A 20,347-nucleotide genomic window follows, 5' to 3' on the forward strand; every position below is an offset into this window, starting at 1 on the left:
CCAAAACATTTAACCCGGCTCAGATTCATCTCCTTAGCCATCCGAAGACCATGGAGCAGGGCCTCGTACTCAGCTGCATTATTAGTACAAGGAAACATCAAGCGGAGAACATACCAAAATTTGTCACCTCGAGGGGAAGTAAGAACCACTCCAGCCCCTGAGCCCTCCAATTGCCTGGATCCGTCGAAATGAATCGTCCAGTATGTGTTATCCGGTCTATCCTCCGGCACCTGCAACTCTGTCCAGTCATTAATGAAATCCACGAGTGCTTGAGACTTGACGGCCGTGCGGGGCATATATTTTAATCCGTGAGGCCCAAGCTCAATAGCCCACTTAGCAACACGGCCAGTCACTTCTCTATTCTGGATGATATGTCCCAAAGGAGCAAAACTGACCACAGTAATGGGATGGCCCTGAAAGTATTGGTTCAGCTTCCGGCTTGCCATAAAAACCCCATATACAAGCTTCTGCCAATGTGGATATCTCTGTTTTGACTCAATGAGCACCTCACTGATATAATAAACCGGCCGTTGAACCGGATACTCCTTTCCTGCCTCCTTGCGCTCCACCACAATAGCCACGTGGCAGCTCGAGCATTAGCAGCCACATATAACAGCAATGGTTCCTTGTCCATGGGAGCAGCAAGAACAGGTGGTTCGGCAAGCTGCCGCTTCAGAGCCTCAAACGCTTCATTAGCCACATCACTCCAGACAAAGTTGTCCGTTTTCTTCAGCATTTGATATAAAGGGATGGCCTTCTCCCCGAGACGACTTATAAACCGGGTCAATGCTGCAATCCGGCCTGCCAGTCGCTGAGCATCGTTGATGCACTTCGGTTTAGTCAGTGAAGCAATAGCCTTGATCTTCTCCGGATTAGCTTCAATGCCTCTGTTAGATACCAGAAAACCCAAAAGATTGCCTGTTGGCACACCAAAAACACACTTGGCCGGGTTGAGCATCATCTTATAAACCCGGAGGTTATCAAAGGTCTCCTTTAAATCATCTATTAATGTTTCCTCCTTCCTGGACATCATCCACATAAGCATGAACGTTGCGCCCAATCTGGTTATGAAGACAATTCTGAACACAATGCTGATAAGTTGCCTGGGCACTCTTGAGCCCAAAGGGCATAGACACATAGCAGAAGGCTCCAAAGGGAGTTATAAAAGCTGTATTCTCCTGGTCCTTAACTGCCATCTTAATCTGATGATAACCTGAATAAGCATCTAGAAAAGTTAAACGCTCACAACCCGCCGTAGCATCAATGATTTGATCGACATGGGGGAGGGCAAAAGGATCCGTCGGACACGCTTTGTTCAAATCCGTGTAATCCACACACATACGCCAGGTGCCATTCTTCTTAAGCACCAGCACCGGATTAGCCAACCACTCCGGATGAAAAACTTCAACAATGAACCCTGCCGCCAAGAGCCGGGCTACCTCCTCACCAATAGCCTTGCGCCTCTCTTCATTGAACCGGCGAAGGAATTGTCGGACCGGTTTAAACTTGGGATCAATATTAAGGCTGTGCTCAGCGAGATCCCTCGGTACACCTGGCATGTCAGAAGGCTTCCATGCAAAGATATCCCGATTCTCACGGATGAACTCGATGAGCGCGCTTTCCTATTTTGGATCCAGATTTGCACTGATGATGAACTGTTTGGATGAATCGCCGGGCACAAAATCAACCATCTTAGTCTCATCAGCTGATTTAAACTTCAAGGCCGGATCATGCTCCGTGGTTGGTTTCTTCAAAGAAGTCATGTCCGCCGGATCAACGTTGTCCTTATAGAACTTCAACTCCTCTGCTGCACAAACCGACTCAGCATAGGCCGCATCACCTTCCTCACACTCCAAAGAGATCTTGCGGCTTCCATGTATTGTGATAGTCCCTTTATGACCTGGCATCTTGAGCTGCAGATAAACATAACAGGGTCGTGCCATGAACTTAGCACAAGCCGGCCGTCCAAACAGGGCATGATACGTGCTTTGGATTTTCACCACTTCGAAAGTCAATGTCTCTAATCTTGAGTCATACTCATCTCCAGAAGCGACTTCCAAAGCTATTTTACCAACCGGATAGGCTGATTTGCCAGGCACCACACCATGGAAAACAGTGTTCGACGGTTTAAGATTCTTATCTGTCAACCCCATACGACGGAAGGTGTCATGCTATAAGATGTTGATACTGCTGCCTCCATCCATGAGCACCTTAGTGAACTTATAACCTCCAACCTGAGGCGCCACCACCAACGCCAAATGACCCGGATTGTCAACCCGGGGCGGGTGGTCTTCTCGGCTCCAGACAATAGGCTGCTCAGACCATCGCAAATAACGAGGCACTGCTGGTTCAACCGAGTTCACCGCTCGCTTATGAAGCTTCTGATCGCGTTTGCATAAGCTGGTGGTGAAAACGTGGTACTGTCCACCATTCAACTGCTTTGGGTGACTTTGGTACCCTGACTGTTGCTGCTGTGGTCCTTGTTGGTTATAACTACCCTGGTTACTCTGATTGCCTTGATTGCCATGTCCACCCTGATTGCCTTGGAATCCTGAACCGGAATTGCCTCCTCCATAACCCGGCCCATAGGACCCGGGTCCTGAACCGCCGGATGGTCCATGATCATTCCGGAAGAGGTCTGAGTTTTTGAATTCTCGCATGATATAACAATCTTTCCAGAGGTGCGTGGCCGGTTTGTCCTGCGTTCCAGGATGCTTCGGGCAGGGCTGGTTTAACAGGTAATTCAGGCGCTCTTTTGTCCTGCGTTCCAGGATGCTTCGGGCAGGGCTGGTTTAACAGGTAATTCAGGCGCTCCGGATTAGGACTGGGCTCTGCCCTTCTTGGAGGCGGCTTTCCTTTACGACGCTGACCATTACCCTGTGTATTGGTGTTGGCCACAAAATCTGAATTATGATCTGCTTTCCGCTTACCATTATTATTGTGGCCCGTCGGGTTATGCTGCTGCCCCTTGGCATTGCCGCTCTTCTTTCCCTTCCCCGGTTTGTCATCGTCAGACTCCGGGTCCTTGGTACTATCAGAATCAGCATACTTAACCAGAACAACCCTAAGTGTTCCCATGTCATTGCAGTGACGCTTGATGTAACACCCCGGATGTAACTTTCCATATTTATAACTCCAACTCTTGCCATTTTCGGCTATGTGTTATGATTTTCCCTCCGTGGTTGGGTTTTTGTCTTTCGTTTTGCTTTTTGTTCTTGTCATGCATCTCATATCATGTCATCATGCGCATCTCATTTGCATACGTGTTCGTCTCTTGCATCTGAGCATTTTCCCCATTGTCCGTTTTGCAATCCGGCACTCCCACGTGCACCGGCGCACCCCTCTTGTCTCTTTTCGTGAGCGGGTGTTAAACGTTCTCGGAATGGACCGAAGTTTGCCAAGTGGCCTTGGTACACCACCGGTAGACCACCTGTCAAGTTTCGTTCCATTTGGAGGTCGTTTGACGCTCCAACGGTTAACCGGGTAACCGCAAAGGCCTTTTGTGTGTTGCAGCCAAACACCCCTCCAAACAGCCCAATAACCCACCTAAGTCACCTCCATGCTCTCGGTCGTTCGATCACGATCGTGTGGGCGAAAACCGCACTCCATTTGGAGTCTCCTAGCTCCCTCTACCTATAAATATGTGCTTCCCCCGGAATTTTCACGCAGATCAAACCCTAACCCGCTCCCTCTCCGCCGCCGGACGCGTCCGTCCCGCGCCGGACGTTCCCGCCGCCGCGGCCGCTCCAATCAGACGCCGCCACATGGCAAGGCGCGCCCGCCGCCGACCACGGCCCGGCGAGCCCGAGTCGGGCCCCCCCGAGCCCATCTCCTTCCGCCGCCAGATCCCGTGCGAGCCCGTGCCCCGCGCCGCCGAAGCCCGGCGCCGCCGCGGCTCCGCCGCGTCCGCCTCCACTGTTCGCTGTCGCCTCCTCCTGCGAGCCCGAGGCCCGAGCGCTCCGACGCCCGGCCCCTTTGCCGGACCCCGCCGCCCATCGTCCGCTCGCCTCCAACGCCGGCCCCGCCGTCGCCGACCCCGCTGCCTCCCGTCGCGCCTTCCTCGAGCTCCGGCGAGCCGCCCCGCCACGACATCCGTGCCTGCCCCGATCCAGATCTGGGAGAGGTTGACCCCGAAAAATCTTCTAAGTTCCGAATATTTTTGCATTATGTTGCTCGGTTCATCGCATCATATCTCATCGCATATTGCTCCGTTTAGCATGCATGATATATCGAAATGTTCGTCACGAGATGCTATTCATTTTGTTCCATTGTGCCATGCTCATTTGAGTCCATATTGATGCCCAAATCTCTAGTGCAAGAGTGCTATATGATGTTTACTGCTGTTACTTATCAGAAGTTGATGTTTTGTTATTTTGTTGCATTTGATGTGTGCATCTTATGGGCATTAGCTCTACAGGTGTTATGTTCTATGCCATGCAATCTTTACAGAGGTGTATGCCATGTATTTTTGTGATCTATGTGGTGACTAGCACAAGCATGCAAATTAGGCTTCGTGATGTTTCTGTTTTCAGGGACTTCGGATTTTGCCAAGTCTTTTACCTGCTGTTATTTTGATGCCATGTATCCATGTGTCTACAGTGAGATCCATGCTTCTTTTGGGCATGTTCAGTAAGTATATTTTGTAGATATATTTGTTCTCTATCCATCCATGCCCCTGTTTGCAATTATGGAGTGCCCTAGAATGTCTCAATCTTGCTCTACTTTTGCTATAAAATATTTCTGGAAGAATGTTAACATGATATTCAATTTTGCCAAGGTTGTTGTAGTTGATCCATACATGCTATGAACTTGCTCTTGCCATGGTTAGCTTCATAAACATGCCATATTGCTGTAGGTATGCTAGTTTTGTCATGCATTGCTTTGTGATGAGTGAATCAAGCTCACCAAGATGCCTTCATAATTCTGTTAGTGCCATGCTCTGTTTTCTGCTGTCTGAAACCTGTTAACGAAACTTGCTATGTTTACATGGGTGCCATCATATCTTCTGTGCCATTTTGGCTCATGGTCAGTAAGGGACTTTTGTTCTATGCATTCAGTAGATTCATACAATGCCTTGTGTTGCTATGATAAGTTTATGTAGCATGTTGATTGCTTGCTCTGAACATTGCCACCTGATGCTGTTTCAGCCATGTTCAGTATTTTCACCAAGTCTGTGAAACTGATATCTTTTGCATTCTTGTCATGCTTGTTTGAACCTGTTATGGTGTGATCTAGCTGTATCTCAGTGTTCATATTTTGTCAAGCATCTCCTGTAAATTACTGCAATATGCTCTGTTGCTCTGTTGGAGTGCTGTAGCATAGTTACTTGATGTATTATAAGTGCTATCATGCTGTTAATCGCAGATCGTGTCATTCTTGTTTTGCTTGCCATTTGCAAACCGTGCATCCGTTTCCAGTGATCTTTATATCGATTTCGACCGAAATCATCTCATCTTTCCAGTGGCATACTTGGTTTCCCAAGTTGCTGCCTTGTTCATCCTTTTTCTTTCGGAGCACGCATACGCATCGCATATCATATCTCGCATATCATGCATGTATTGCATCATGTTGCTTGTGCATTTCCCGTGATTGATTGCGGTTCCATTGCTTGTGTTCTTGCTGTGGGTAGAGCCGGGAGTCGAGTTCGTGAACGAGGAACCTGTTGAGTACGCTTACGAGGATCAAGCTTACGACAACTCTGAGAACCTTGCAGGCAAGATGACCATACCCTCGAAATCACTTCTATCTTTGCTTTGCTAGTTGTTCGTTCTACTGCCATGCTGCGCTACCTACCACTTGCTATATCATGCCTCCCATATTGCCATGTCAAGCCTCTAACCATCCTTTCCTAGCAAACCGTTGTTTGGCTAAGTTACCGCTTTTGCTCAGCCCTTCTTATAGCGTTGCTAGTTGCAGGTGAAGTTGAAGTTGGTTCCATGTTGGAACATGGATATTTTGGCATATCACAATATCTCTTATTTAATTAATGCATCTATATATTTGGTAAAGGGTGGAAGGCTCGGCCTTATGCCTAGTGTTTTGTTCCACTCTTGCCGCCCTAGTTTCCGTCATACCGGTATTATGTTCCTTGAGTTTGCGTTCCTTACGCGGTTGGGTGATTTATGGGACCCCCTTGACAGTTCGCCTTGAATAAAACTCCTCCAGCAAGGCCCAACCTTGGTTTTACATTTGCCTACCTAAGCCTTTTTCCCTTGCGTTTTCGCGAGCCCGAGGGTCATCTTTATTTAAACCCCCAGACCAGTGCTCCTTTGAGTGCTGGCCCAAACCGAGCGATGTCCGGCGCCCCCTGGGCAACCAGGGTCTATGCCAACCCGACGTCTGGCTCATCCGGTGTGCCCTGAGAACGAGATATGTGCAGCTCCTATCGGGATTTGTCGGCACATTTGGGCGGCTTTGCTGGTCTTGTTTTACCATTGTCCAAATGTCTTGTAAACCGGGATTCCGAGACTGATCGGGTCTTCCCGGGAGAAGGTTTATCCTTCGTTGACCGTGAGAGCTTATAATGGGCTAAGTTGGGACACCCCTGCAGGGTATTATCTTTCGAAAGCTGTGCCCGCGGTTATGAGGCAGATGGGAATTTGTTAATGTCCGGTTGTAGAGAACTTGACGCTTGACTTAATTAAAATACATCAACCGTGTGTGTAGCCGCGATGGTCTCTTCTCGGCGGAGTCCGGGAAGTGAACACGGTTTGAGTTATGAATGAACGTAAGTAGTTTCAGGATCACTTCTTGATCATTTCTAGCTTCGCGACCGTTGCGTTGCTTCTCTTCTCGCTCTCATTTGCGTATGTTAGCAACCATATATGCTTAGTGCTTGCTGCAGCTCCACCTCATTACACCATCCTTTCCTATAAGCTTAAATAGTCTTGATCTCGCGGGTGTGAGATTGCTGAGTCCTCGTCACTCACAGATTCTACCAAAACAGTTGCAGGTGCCGACGATACCAGTGCAAATGACGCAACCGAGCTCAAGTGGGAGTTCGACGAGGAACTTGGTCGTTACTATGTTTCGTTTCCTGATGATCAGTAGTGGAGCCCAGTTGGGACGATCGGGGATCTAGCATTTGGGGTTATCTTATTTTCATTTGGATTTGACCGTAGTCGGTCTATGTGTGGATTTTGGATGATGTATGAATTAATTTATGTATCGTGTGAAGTGGCGATTGTAAGCCAACTCTCGTTATCCCATTCTTGTTCATTACATGGGATTGTGTGAAGATGACCCTTCTTGCGACAATACCTACAATGCGGTTATGCCTCTAAGTCGTGCCTCGACACGTGGGAGATATAGCCGCATCGTGGGCGTTACAAGTTGGTAATCAGAGCCATCCCCGACTTAGGTGCCCCCTGATTGATCGAATCGCTGGCGTTGTTGAGTCTAGAACAAAAATGTGTTGAGTCTTAGGATTATATATATCGGAGAGTAGGATTCTTTTTACTCCTTAGTCCCTTCGTCGCTCTGGTGAGGCCTCCTGACGTAGAAGTTTTGACTCTTCTCTCCTCAAATTTCACTAAAAAAAATTTTTAGGATCACGCGGGTATCTTAGAATCGTTCCGATGGTTTTGTGACGAGAACATTGTTCTTGGTGCCTCCTGACATTTAGGGGTTGTGTCGTGGAATTGTCACGGCAGATGTCCTCGTGCAAGGACTTAGTCGTGGAGCCATCTCCGCTAGGAAGCTTAAAGGGGTTAAACGGGACAAAGGACACGAGGATTATACTGGTTCGGCCCCTTACGTTGAAGGTAAAAGCCTACTCCAGTTGAGGTGGTATTGCTTAGGGTTTCGATGACCAGGAGCTAAACCGCTCTGCTTGGCTATCGATCTGATCTTACTTGTCCTGAACCGCCGCCGGGTCGTCCCTTTATATAGAAAGGTTAACGCCCAGCGGCTCTCAGAGTCCCGGCCGGCTCATAAACTGTGTCCGGCTCGGACTCTTAACTATTCTTGCCTTACACTACAAGTCATGCCACAACGGCAGTTTACCACTATGGGCCTTAAGCCGCCTCTGGGCCTTAGACCTATCACTAAACCGCCATCCTTAACCTGTCCTTGGGCTTCTGAACGAAGAGCTGTCGCAACGTAACCCGGCCCATCTACGGCGGGTTACACCAGTAGCTATATCCTCAACATTAGGCCCTAGATTGATTTGAACCGGTTCATGTCAATCTTCAATACCTTAAGAGAAAATCTTCCGGCCTCTGTTTGCACGAAGGTTATAACCCCCATGACGTCATCTTCTGGATTCGTGGTAACCCGCCGTGACGTCATCCGCCATTAATGCACGTTCCGTCCAACGTATCTCATCGGATCCTTATCTTAATAACTATCCCGAAAATCAAGGCAACTCTGCAGCTGGATAATCATGTCTTCAGCCTCCTCATTTCTCGCGCCCACTTAACAGCCGTCCCTTATAAATAGGCCCGATCGGGTCCTCTCTCACTCCTCCCTTTCCATCGTCTTCCTCCTCTCAACATCTCAGTGCCCGAGCTCCGCCGCCGCCGCCGCGCCTCCCGTCTTCCTCAGCCTCGGCCGCTGCATCAACCTGAGCTAGTCCAGAGAACGGCGGCGACTCTCTGCAGTGAACCTGCAACTGTAAGTCATCTTCTTCTCAAACATCAGATCCGCATTAGGGTTCCGCGTTCCTCTCTGTTCTTTCGTAGTTCATCTATGTTCTTTCATAGTTCTTCCACCACGACTTCTTTTGATTCGAAGAACAGTATAGAACTCCTGCGGTAGTGGTTTTGCACCCATTTCCAATACTAGCAGATCCCTTTTGCTTGCAAAAAGACCTCATTAGGACTTATGAACTTCTCTGTGCCAGTTTTTAGGTCTAGAAAATTTTCCTTTCTGGACGACCGTTTGATCCAAAATAATTACTGCAATCTGTGAAACTTGTTTGCAACACTTAGGCAAAAATTGCATCTGTTAGCTATGGCGGCTCATATCACCGGCTTAAAAAAGGCTATGCTTCATGAATATTCTGGGTCATCCATAACAGAGTCAAATAACTTAGTTGCTCATGGTATCTTAAATAACCAGACACAATTGGCCATATATCATTAGGCCCCTTCATAAGCTGCCACCTTAAATACTGAACCGAAATTTTCCTCCGGCTTAAATTTGAACCAGAATTTTTATTTTGTCATAGGCTTCCATCCTTCACAATGCCGCCCAAGGCTCCCAAAGCGCCCATTACGTGCAACTGGGTTAGATCCAACGTTACTGACAGCACCTTAGCCGACTTCGCGAAAATGGGTTACCTGCCCAAGAAAGAGGTCATGTCCTATCGTGCTCCTGACCCGTCCGAAGAGAGGCCTCAACCCAAGGATGGGGAAGTTGTCATATTTACTGATCACATGAACCGGGGCTTTGCTCCTCCCGGCTCAAAATTATTCAGAGATGTTCATGTGACCTCAAGACATCGGACCCAATTCCGTGTCAAACATCTGCAACTTCCAAGTGTTCTGTGAGGTGTACCTCGGAGAAGAACCCAGCTTGCTGCTCTTTAGGGAGTTATTTTACCTGAACCGTCAGAATGAATGTGCCAACGGGCCTAGCTTGGAACTTGGTGGAATTTCAATCCAACGACGGAGAGATTGTCTCTTTCCTTATGCTGAGCCGCCAAGCCACCCGAAAGATTGGAACCAGACATGGTTCTACTGCCAGGACACTTCTCCGGCTGACGAGAACCCGCTGCCCGGCTTTCGCGCCCTCCGTCTGGAGTCAAATCACCCCTTGCCAGAAAAATTATCTCAAGATGAACGTCAACCACTTACACCCACCATCAACAAAATCAAAGCTCTTCTGGGGAACGGCTTAAACGGTATTGATCTGGTCCGGGTCTGGATTGCCTGGCGGGTGATTCCTTTAAGCCGCCGCCCCGGCTTGATGTGTGATTACACGGGCCAGAAGGATGATCCTCTTCGACACAGTCCAGACGACTTACCTGAGGACGTCATTGATGATACAACCAAGTCGCTTCTGAACGAGAGCCTGGCAGATTGCGGGAGAGTGGGCTTAAGCCCTATCTGCAAGACTAACCCGGCTCCAGCGGTAAACCATTGACCTGAATACTTCTCCTTCCATTTTAACGATTTTGTCTTAACTCACTAACCTTTGTTGTACTTTACAGGCTAATGATAAATTCTGGAAGGTCAAGTATGACCACGAAGCCGCCAAGAAAGCCAGAAAAGTTAAGAAAGCCGCCAGGAAAGCCGCTCCCCGTAAGAAGGGGAGTAAACCTAGCGCCTCGGACCTGCTTCGTCTGGAAGACACCTCCGAGTCAGAGGTAGCTCTTGACTCTTTAGGCTCCTTTTTTAACCATCTTATTGACACGGATTATCAGCAGGAGGACACTGGAACAAGTCATGAAGTGAATGAAGAGGTAACTATAATTTCATCCGACTCCGAGCCTTTGCCGAGACGGAAAGTTCGAAGAGTAACCCGGAAAGTAAGATTTTCACATCCTTTAGCTTATCAGGATCCTCAATTTCTTTTGAAGCGACAGATTTCTGAGAGCCGGAGGCAGACCCGGACCAGCAAAGATGCAGACCTCTCCTCCGGCTTACCCGAAGCATCAAGGAAGCGCCGGACTGAGGTTATCTCCGACTTATATCCTTTTCATCCTTTACCGGGCGTCACTCGTCAACCACTCAATTCTTCTGATTCAAACTACCAGGGAACTTCACCTTCCTCCAGTGACTCAATGCAGTCTAGCTTGCCGGCCTTCAAGACCGCACCCGGGTAATGATGATCAGCTTATTTTGTGCTTATCTTACTCATGTTTTTGCACTAACCCTTTGACTTTCAGTGTACAAGTAAAGCCCAGCAAGAGGGCGAAGAAAAATAAGCCGGCCGAAGAGCCGGTCCTGACTGAACCTGATGCTTCTGCTCATGAGCCGCCGTCTGCTCCAGCTCCTGAAACCACCACTGCTCCATCTGATGAACAAATTATGGAGGGTTCTGATAACCCGGAGATCCCCAGTCCGGCTCATCCGGATGACCCGGATGTTGTAATTACCCGGACCGAGTTTGTTGAACCGGGAAGACCCACCGTGTTGTCTAGGTGCTCTGCCAAGGAAGAACTTCTGGAACGCCGCAGGGCCAGGCTGGACATCACTGATTATGCTAATCTGAGCATTGGAGATATTGTCGCTGGCTATATTAATCAAGTGCACAACAGCCGGGACCTGGAAATTGATATGGTGAAGCAAGTCCAGCAAAAGTCTGAGGTATGACTCTCTTGCTTACTCCAAAGTCATCCTTACCATGCCAGCCCCCAAGTCTATTACTTATGATGAAATATGTTGTAGACTTAATACCGGCTTAATAATCACTGCAAGAAAACCGGCTTACCTGGTAACACTCAAGGGCCGGGTCATAATTGAACCGGTCCTTACCTTATTTTAATCAAGTAGTTGAGCAATTTTACACATTAGCCCCCAAGTGCCGAGTACCTTTGCCTGCAAAGGGCTTGGGACTTATTTTCATGATCCGGCACTGTAAATAGAGCTCTTCAGCATACATTAGCCCCCAAGTGCTAAGTGTCTTTGCTTGCAAAGTGCTTGGGACTTAATGTTGCATTATAATCACCCTAACTGTAACCCAAAATTTGTACAGGCCGTCTGTAGAAAATTTGAATCGGAAATCTCTTATCTGAAGAACCGCCTGAAGACTCAGGAAAGTGAAACTCAAAAGGCCAACTACAAATTTGAATTCAGTGTATCTGCACAAGAGAAACTGAAGAAAAAATTAGAAGCAGAAAGAAAAGCCTAGGCGGATGAAAAGACTGCTTTGCTTAGCCGGGCCGAACAAGCGGAGGCCACTCTTACTAAAAGAACCGCCGAACTAACCGGCTTAAAACGCCATGTATCTCAGATGGTCTCCGCAATCTTTGGTAAGTTACTCTGCAAGTTTCTAACTAGTTTACATCGTTCATTTCCCACAAGTATCTCAATTGCCATCAGCTCACCTGACTTTGTAATGCAGGTCCCAGGAATTTCAATCTCAACCAGAACGTGCTGACCAAGCTGAAGGCGGTTTACACCTTGATAGAGCAACTTTACACCGGGTCACAACGTGCCTTTGCCGTTGTGGCTCTGTCAAATGAAGTTCCTACTCACCTGGCGGATGTACTCAGGCAGCTTGCCGTACTTCCTCAACGCATCCAAGAGTTGAGACGGGCTTCTGCAAGAGCCGGAGCTATAGCCGCTCTGAGCCGGGCCAAGGCATTTCTACCGGAGCTAGACCCGGCCGACATCACCCTTGGGTACCCCAGCTTGAACGAAGACGACAACCCCTTTGACCAGAAGGACTTCGCCGCTTGTGTGAAGAGCGTACGCCCTATGGCCACTTTGATTGGCAATGACACAGATCTTACCAGATATCAACCGGGCTATGACGCGGAGAATCAGAGAATCCCAACACCATGTTATGAAGCAGTCAGCCTGATTCCTCCAACTCGTAAGCATACCTTCGCCCCTGAAGTTGATCCGGTCGGGTTAATTGATGATGAGGCTCAATTTGAAGCCTTGAGTGGCATTGACTGGAAATCATCAACCTTCCAGGTCATGGAAACAGCCGGAGGAGCGGAGAGGGATGACCCAGAAACCTCAGGCCAACAACGCCCTTGAACTCGCAGGCGGCTCATGGTCATGTCTTAAAAGATGATGCCTCACCTTTTGGACTCGGGGAGTCATGTAATAGAGTAGAACAAACACTTAATTTTGTCATGCCATCGCGCACGTGTGTAGCGCTCAACATTGTTTAAGCTGCCCTTTTATATTCTTCCGGGTTATGCTTGATCCTCTGTTTTCCTTATGTTTAAAGAGTTGTCTTTAATTGTCCTGCATAGAAAACAAATCACAAGTCTCTAGGCGGCTTACCGCATGGAGAGTCATATGTTTTACATATAACCCGGAATATGAATCACGGTCAAAATAAACCGGCTCTCAATTATATCTTCGAGATAATCATAAAAGCATACCTACGAGCATTCAAGTACACTTCCGGTTTATGTAACCCGAATAATGAGGTTGAGAACTCAACTCCGGTTCACCAGCACATATAATGCTCATTATGTGCTATCAACATTATTAATCAAGGCTAAGCCGGTGGAATAAGAACCACCCTTGAATACTTTTGATATGATCAAAAGAACTTGTTTCCAACAAAAAGATTTCAAAAATTTGGAGGCTTCTGATTTGAATACGACCAGAGAACCGTCCCAAAGGGGTTAAGCTAAGATTCGAATACGATCATATAGCCCCAGTGGCTTTGGCGTTGCCAATCAAGAGGGTACCGACAGCTATGTTCTCTTTGGTTCGAATACGACCTATGTTTGAACCCCAAATGACCTTGAGAGTTGTTTAACGACGCTGATTCGAATACGATCCACGTCGGTTCCCAAAGGGGGTTGAGCTAGATTCAAATATGATCAAGAAACTCCCCAATGAGCTCGACAATATGCCAATCAAGTGGGTATCGACAGCTATGTTCTCTTTGGTTCGAATACGACCTATGTTTGAACAGGAAGCCCCCAAGTGATCATATTCTTAACGGCTAGATTCGAATACGATCATAAGCCGGATCAACCTCCAAGTGACCATGTAATGTTACATGTAACATTACAATGGAATAACAATGATATATTTACCTTTGGAGGAAAAAAGGACAGAGGTCCTGCTTTATTATTTATCACAATATATACATGGCTATAGAAATATGTACATTATGAGAGCCGGTGGCTCAAGTGTAATAAGGCCGAAGCTGAGCTATGCTCCACGGCCGGCGGGTCTCCTCCTCCGACTTACGTGAATCTTTGTGCTCCCGAACATCGATAAGGTAATATGACCCGTTGTGCAAGTTCTTGCTAACCACAAAGGGCCCTTCCCAAGGCGAGGATAACTTGTGTGCGTCTGTTTGATCCTGGATGAGCCGGAGCACCAAATCACCTTCCTGAAAGACCCTGGACTTAACCCGGCGGCTGTGATAGCGGCGCAGGTCTTGTTGGTAAATCGCCGAGCGAGCTGCTGCTATGTCACGCTGTTCGTCCAACAAGGCAAGAGCATCTTGACGCGCTTGCTCATTATCCGCCTCGACGTAAGCCGCCACTCGAGGCGAATCATGACGGATGTCGCTAGGGAGGACCGCCCCAGCTCCATAAACCATGAAGAAAGGTGTGTAACCCGTAGACCTGTTAGGAGTAGTATTGATGCTCCATAATACGGAGGGTAACTCCTCCACCCAACAACCCGGCGTCCGTTGCAAAGGGACCAAAAGCCGGGGCTTGATGCCCTTCAAGATTTCCTGATTGGCTCTCTCAGCTTGACCATTGGATTGAGGGTGAGCCACTGATGAAACATCAAGCCAAATATGCTCTCGTTGACAAAATTCCTCCATGGCGCCTTTAGACAGATTGGTACCATTGTCAATTATAATGCTGTGTGGAAAACCAAAGCAAAATATCACCTTTTTCATGAACTGGACCGCCGTGGCTGCGTCACACTTACTAACTGGCTCTGCCTCTACCCACTTTGTGAACTTGTCAACCGCCACCAAGAGGTGGGTCTTCTTATCCTTGGACCTTTTGAAAGGCCCAACCATATCAAGCCCCCAGACTGCAAACGGCCAAGTGATTGGAATCATCCTCAACTCTTGAACCGGCACGTGAGCCCGTCTTGAGAACTTCTGACAACTGTCACATTTACTGACCAAGTCCTCTGCATCAGCATGAGCCGTCAGCCAATAAAAACCATGACGAAAAGCCTTGGCCACAAGGGATTTTGAGCCGGCATGATGGCCACAATCCCCCTCGTGAATCTCACGTAAAATTTCTTGACCTTCCTCAGAGGAAACACAACGCTGAAAAGCTCCAGTGACGCTGCGATGATGCAGCTCGCCATTGATAATTATCATTGACTTAGACCGCCGGGTTATTTGTCTGGCCAAAGTTTCATCCTCAGGCAATTCTCCCCGGGTCATGTAAGCCAAGTAAGGCACTGTCCAATCTGGGATAACATGGAGAACTGCCACCAACTGTGCTTCTGGGTCAGGAACAGCCAAGTCTTCCTCTGTAGGCAACTTGACAGAAGGGTTATGCAGAATATCCAAGAATGTATTAGGCGGCACCGGCTTTCGCTGAGAGCGCAGCCGGCTTAATGCATCAGCCGCCTCGTTCTTTCTGCGGTCAATGTGTTCTACTTGGTAACCCTGAAAATGTCCAGCAATGGCATCAACTTCACGGCGATAAGCCGCCATGAGGGGGTCCTTGGAATCCCACTTGCCTGATACTTGTTGGGCCACTAAATCTGAGTCGCCAAAGCACCTTACCCGGCTTAAGCTCATCTCCTTAGCCATCCGAAGACCATGGAGCAAGGCCTCGTACTCAGCTGCATTGTTGGTACAGGGAAACATCAACCGTAGTACATAACAAAACTTGTCACCTCGAGGGGAAGCTAGCACAACTCCAGCCCCCGAGCCCTCCAATTGCCTGGACCCGCCAAAGTGAATAGTCCAGTATGTATTATCCGGTTTCTCTTCATGCACCTGCAGCTCTGTCCAATCGTTGATGAAATCCACCAATGCTTGAGATTTGATAGAAGTGTGTGGCATGTATTTCAGACCATGAGGCCCAAGTTCTATAGCCCACTTAACAACTCTTCCTGTGGCCTCTCTGTTTTGGATGATATCTCCTAGGGGAGCAGAACTGACCACAGTGATAGGGTGGCCCTGGAAATAATGCTTATGCTTCCGGCTTGCCATGAACACCCCATAAACAAGCTTCTGCCAATGTGGATACCGTTGTTTGGACTCAATGAGTACTTCACTGACGTAGTAAACTGGCCGCTGAACCGGATGTTCCTTACCCGCTTCCTTACGCTCCACCACCACAGCCACACTGACGGCTCGTGTGTTAGCGGCTACGTACAACAACAAGGGCTCCTTATCGATAGGAGCAGCAAGGACTGGCGGCTCAGCTAGCTGTCTTTTCAAATCCTCAAAAGCAGCATTAGCAGCATCATTCCAGACAAAGTCATCTGTTTTCTTCATCATCTGATATAGTGGCATGGCCTTTTCACCCAACCGGCTTATAAACCGACTCAAAGCAGCGATGCGACCCGCCAGACGCTGGACGTCATTTATGCACACCAGCTTAGCCAGAGAGGTGATTGCCTTGATCTTCTCTGGGTTAGCTTCAATGCCTCTGTGAGAAACCAGAAAACCCAAGAGCTTGCCTGCAGGAACACCAAAAACACACTTGGCCGGGTTAAGCATCATCTTGTAGACCCAGAGATTATCAAAGGTCTCTTTAAGATCATCTACCAAGGTTTCCTTCTCTCTGGATTTTACCACAATATCATCCACGTAAGCATGAACGTTGCGCCCAATCTGATTATGAAGACAATTCTGCACGCAACGCTGGTAAGTCGCCTGTGCACTCTTGAGCCCAAAAGGCATAGACACATAACAGAAGGCTCCAAAAGGAGTAATGAACGCCGTCTTCTCTTGGTCCTTAACAACCATTTTGATCTGATGGTAACCAGAGTACGCATCCAAAAAACTCAAACGCTCACAACCCGCCGTAGCATCAATAATTTGATCAATACGAGGGAGAGCGAAAGGATCAGCCGAACAAGCCTTGTTTAAATCCGTATAATCCACGCACATACGCCAGGTGCCGTTCTTCTTGAGTACGAGCACCGGGTTAGCTAACCACTCTGGATGAATGACTTCAACGATAAACCCGGCCGCCAAGAGCCGGGCTACCTCCTCACCAATGGCTTTCCGCCTCTCCTCATTAAACCGCCGGAGGAATTGCCTGACTGGCTTAAACTTCGGATCAATATTAAGAGTGTGCTCAGCGAGTTCTCTTGGTACACCCGGCATGTCAGAAGGTTTCCATGCAAAGATGTCCCTGTTCTCACGGATGAACTGGATGAGCGCGCCTTCCTATTTCGGATCCAGATTGGCACTGATGCTGAACTGCTTAGATGAGTCACCTGGAACAAAGTCAACAAGTTTAGTCTCATCAGCTGACTTAAATTTCATTACCGGCTCATGCTCCGTGGTTGGCTTTTTCAAAGACGTCATATCTGCCGGGTCAACGTTATCCTTGTAAAACTTCAATTCCTCTGTCGCACAAACAGATTCAGCGTAAGCAGCGTCACCTTCCTCACACTCCAAGGCTATCTTTCGGCTGCCATGAACCGTAATGGTCCCATTGTGACCCGGTATCTTGAGCTGCAAATACACGTAACACGGCCGTGCCATGAATTTGGCGTAAGCCGGCCGCCCAAATAAAGCGGTACGGGCTTCTTATTTTAACCACCTCAAAAGTCAGTTTTTCCGCCCTGTAGTTGTACTCATCTCCAAAGGCTACTTCCAGCTCGATCTTACCGACTGGATACGCTGACTTACCGGGCACCACCCCATGGAAAACAGTGTTGGACTAGCTGAGGTTTTTATCAGTTAACCCCATACGACGGAAGGTCTCATAATAGAGGATGTTGATGCTACTGCCTCCGTCGATGAGCACCTTAGTGAATTTATACCCCCCGACCTAAGGAGCCACCACCAAGGCCAGGTGACCCGGATTATCAACCCGGGGTGGATGATCTTCCCTACTCGATACAATAGGCTGCTCAGACCATCTTAAATAGCGTGGAACCGCCGGCTCAACAGCATTCACAGCCCTTTTATGAAGCTTCTGATCTCGCTTGCACAGACTGGTAGTAAACACATGATACTGTCCACCATTGAGCTGCTTTGGATTGGTCTGGTATCCCCCCTGCTGCTGCTGCCGATTACCCTGGCCAGATTGCTGATTAAAACCCCCTTGATTACTTTGAAAGTTCTGAGAATTGGAATTTGAGCCACCGCCCGGGCCATGAAAGCCGCCGCCCTGCCCATTGTTGCCATTAAAAGCGTTGGAATTCTTGAAGGCTTTCATGATTGCGCAGTCTTTCCATAGATGAGTGGCCGGCTTCTCCCTAGAGCCATGCCTTGGACAGGGCTCATTCAACAACTGCTCAAGCGTCGGGCCTGACCCGCCGGCTCGAAGAGGTGGTCTCCCCTTACGTCGGTGGTTGTTACCCTGCGCATTGGCGTTGGCCACAAACTCCATACTGCCATCTGCCTTATGTTTGTTACCTCCCTGGTTCGCCGGGTTAAGCTGAGGGCCCTTGCCATTGCCATTCTTCTTTCCCTTCCCTGTCCTTTCATCATCAGATGCGGGATCCTTGGTACTATCAGAGTCGGCGTACTTGACCAGAGCCGCCATCAGCGTACCCATATCATTGCAATCGCGCTTGAGCCGCCCGAGCTTCATCTTCAGGGGCGCAAAACGACAATTTTGCTCCAACATTAAGACTGCAGAGCCGGCATCCGTCTTATCATACGAATGTATTATCTCTTTGACCCGGCGAACCCAATGGGTTGTAGACTCGCCCTCTTGCTGCTTGCAGTTAGTCAAATCCACAATTGACATAGATTGCCTACATGTATCTTTGAAGTTTTGGATGAACCGGGCTTTTCGCTCTGCCCATGACCCGATAGAATTAGGCGGCAGTCCTTTCAACCAAGTGCGGGCGGTCCCATCCAACATCATGGTGAAGTATTTGGCCATTGCCGCTTCGCTGACCTCTAGCAACTCCATATCCATCTCGTAGCTCTCGATCCATGCTCCGGTTTGTAAATCAGCCGTATAATTAGGTACCTTCCTAGGTCCTTTGAAATCCTTGGGCAGACGTTCATTACGGAGAGCCGGCACCAGACAAGGGACACCTCCGGTCCTCGTAGGTATACCCGCCTCGATAGAAGCCATCGGATAAACTGGGAGGGGCTGGTAAGCCGTCAACTGAGGCGCCTGCTCCGCCTCTTGCCGTGCTCTGTCTTGGTCTACCGCGTTAAAGGCTCCATTATGTGCCGGGCCGTGGCCAGCCGGCAAGTCACGGCGCCGGACGTTGCTTGAGCCGGTCGCTGAAACCATGTGTCTGCTATAACTTGGGCTCCGGCCTGGACGAGGGGTTGAATGAATCCTGTCCCGGCTATATGAATATGCCTCCTGTTGCGCCAGAGCCGTCTGAAGAAGTTCTCTGACCCGGCGGGTTTCGACCGCCGTTGGAGAGTCGCCCTCGATTGGGAGAGCCGCCAGTCGCGCCGCCGCGGCGACCATGTTTCCAAACGGGTTGGCATAATGACCCAGTGGTATTGGCACGTACTGAGGCGGGGTAGTGTTCACACGGGGAGGCCCCATCACTTGCGGCTGAATCGGCGTTCCAGCCCCGGGTGCCGTGATCTCTGGTGGGTTACTGGGCCCTGCACCAGGCGTGTTGAAGAGGTTTCGAGGATCGTAAACCGGAGGGAGTCGAGATTGAGCCTTCTGATGCCTCCTTCTCATGATCTCATTGGATGCGTTCTGATCCATCGTGAGCCGGAAAGACTACGCCTGAATCAGCTGAGTCTGGGCGTCGAGAGCCGCCCGCTCTGCAGCCATCCTGACCCTTCCGTTGCCAGATCTTCCTTGGCTCTTGCTATATCCAGCTTTAACTATGCCACCTCCGCATCATGTTGAGCTTGATCTGCTGGGACGACCGTAGCGGTCAACAGGGCCGTCATTTTATCTGTGAGATCCATTAGCACCTGAGCCGGCGAGTGCGCAGGGCCCCCTGCCCAGCGGCGGGGTTTTGAACAGGTTGTGCGTCGGCCATGAAGATTCCAACCCGGCTGGGCGGCTCAAAGGGGTCCGGAATACCGTCGCCATCGAAACAACCCCTGAGCCTGCCATCTTGAAGTTGATATAACGAGTTAGTCTCATCTGTGGACGACTCGCCGTCAGAGCGAGCGACCGTCTCATCGCCAGATCCGGATCCTTCAGAGAGTCCTCCATGGACGCATCCCAGGAAAGCACGCCTCAAGGCAGGCAGAGTCCGGGTGGGTCTCGCACGCTGAGCCGTCTCGATGAGGCCGGCGCAGAGGTCCGGCTCAGGGCCCGACTCGCCAATCTTGCCAATGAAAACGTGGATTCCGTCGAAGGGGACCCGGTATCCGTACTCGATTGAGCTGGCGTCGGGCCCCCAGCTTGCATCGTCGATGTAGAGCTTGCCGCGACGACTCTTGGTCATCCGGCCCACAGCGTATCCCTTGAGCCCTTCGAAGCTGCCCTTCAAGAACTCAAATCCACCGTGCGCTGGCCCCACGGTGGGCGCCAATTGTCGTGGAATTGTCACGGCAGATGTCCTCATGCAAGGGATTGTAAGCCAACTCTCGTTATCCCATTCTTGTTCATTACATGGGATTGTGTGAAGATGACCCTTCTTGCGACAAT

The sequence above is a fragment of the Aegilops tauschii genome, chromosome 1, assembly GCF_002575655.3.
Source record: "Aegilops tauschii subsp. strangulata cultivar AL8/78 chromosome 1, Aet v6.0, whole genome shotgun sequence".
NCBI classification, from domain to species: Eukaryota; Viridiplantae; Streptophyta; class Magnoliopsida; order Poales; family Poaceae; genus Aegilops; species Aegilops tauschii.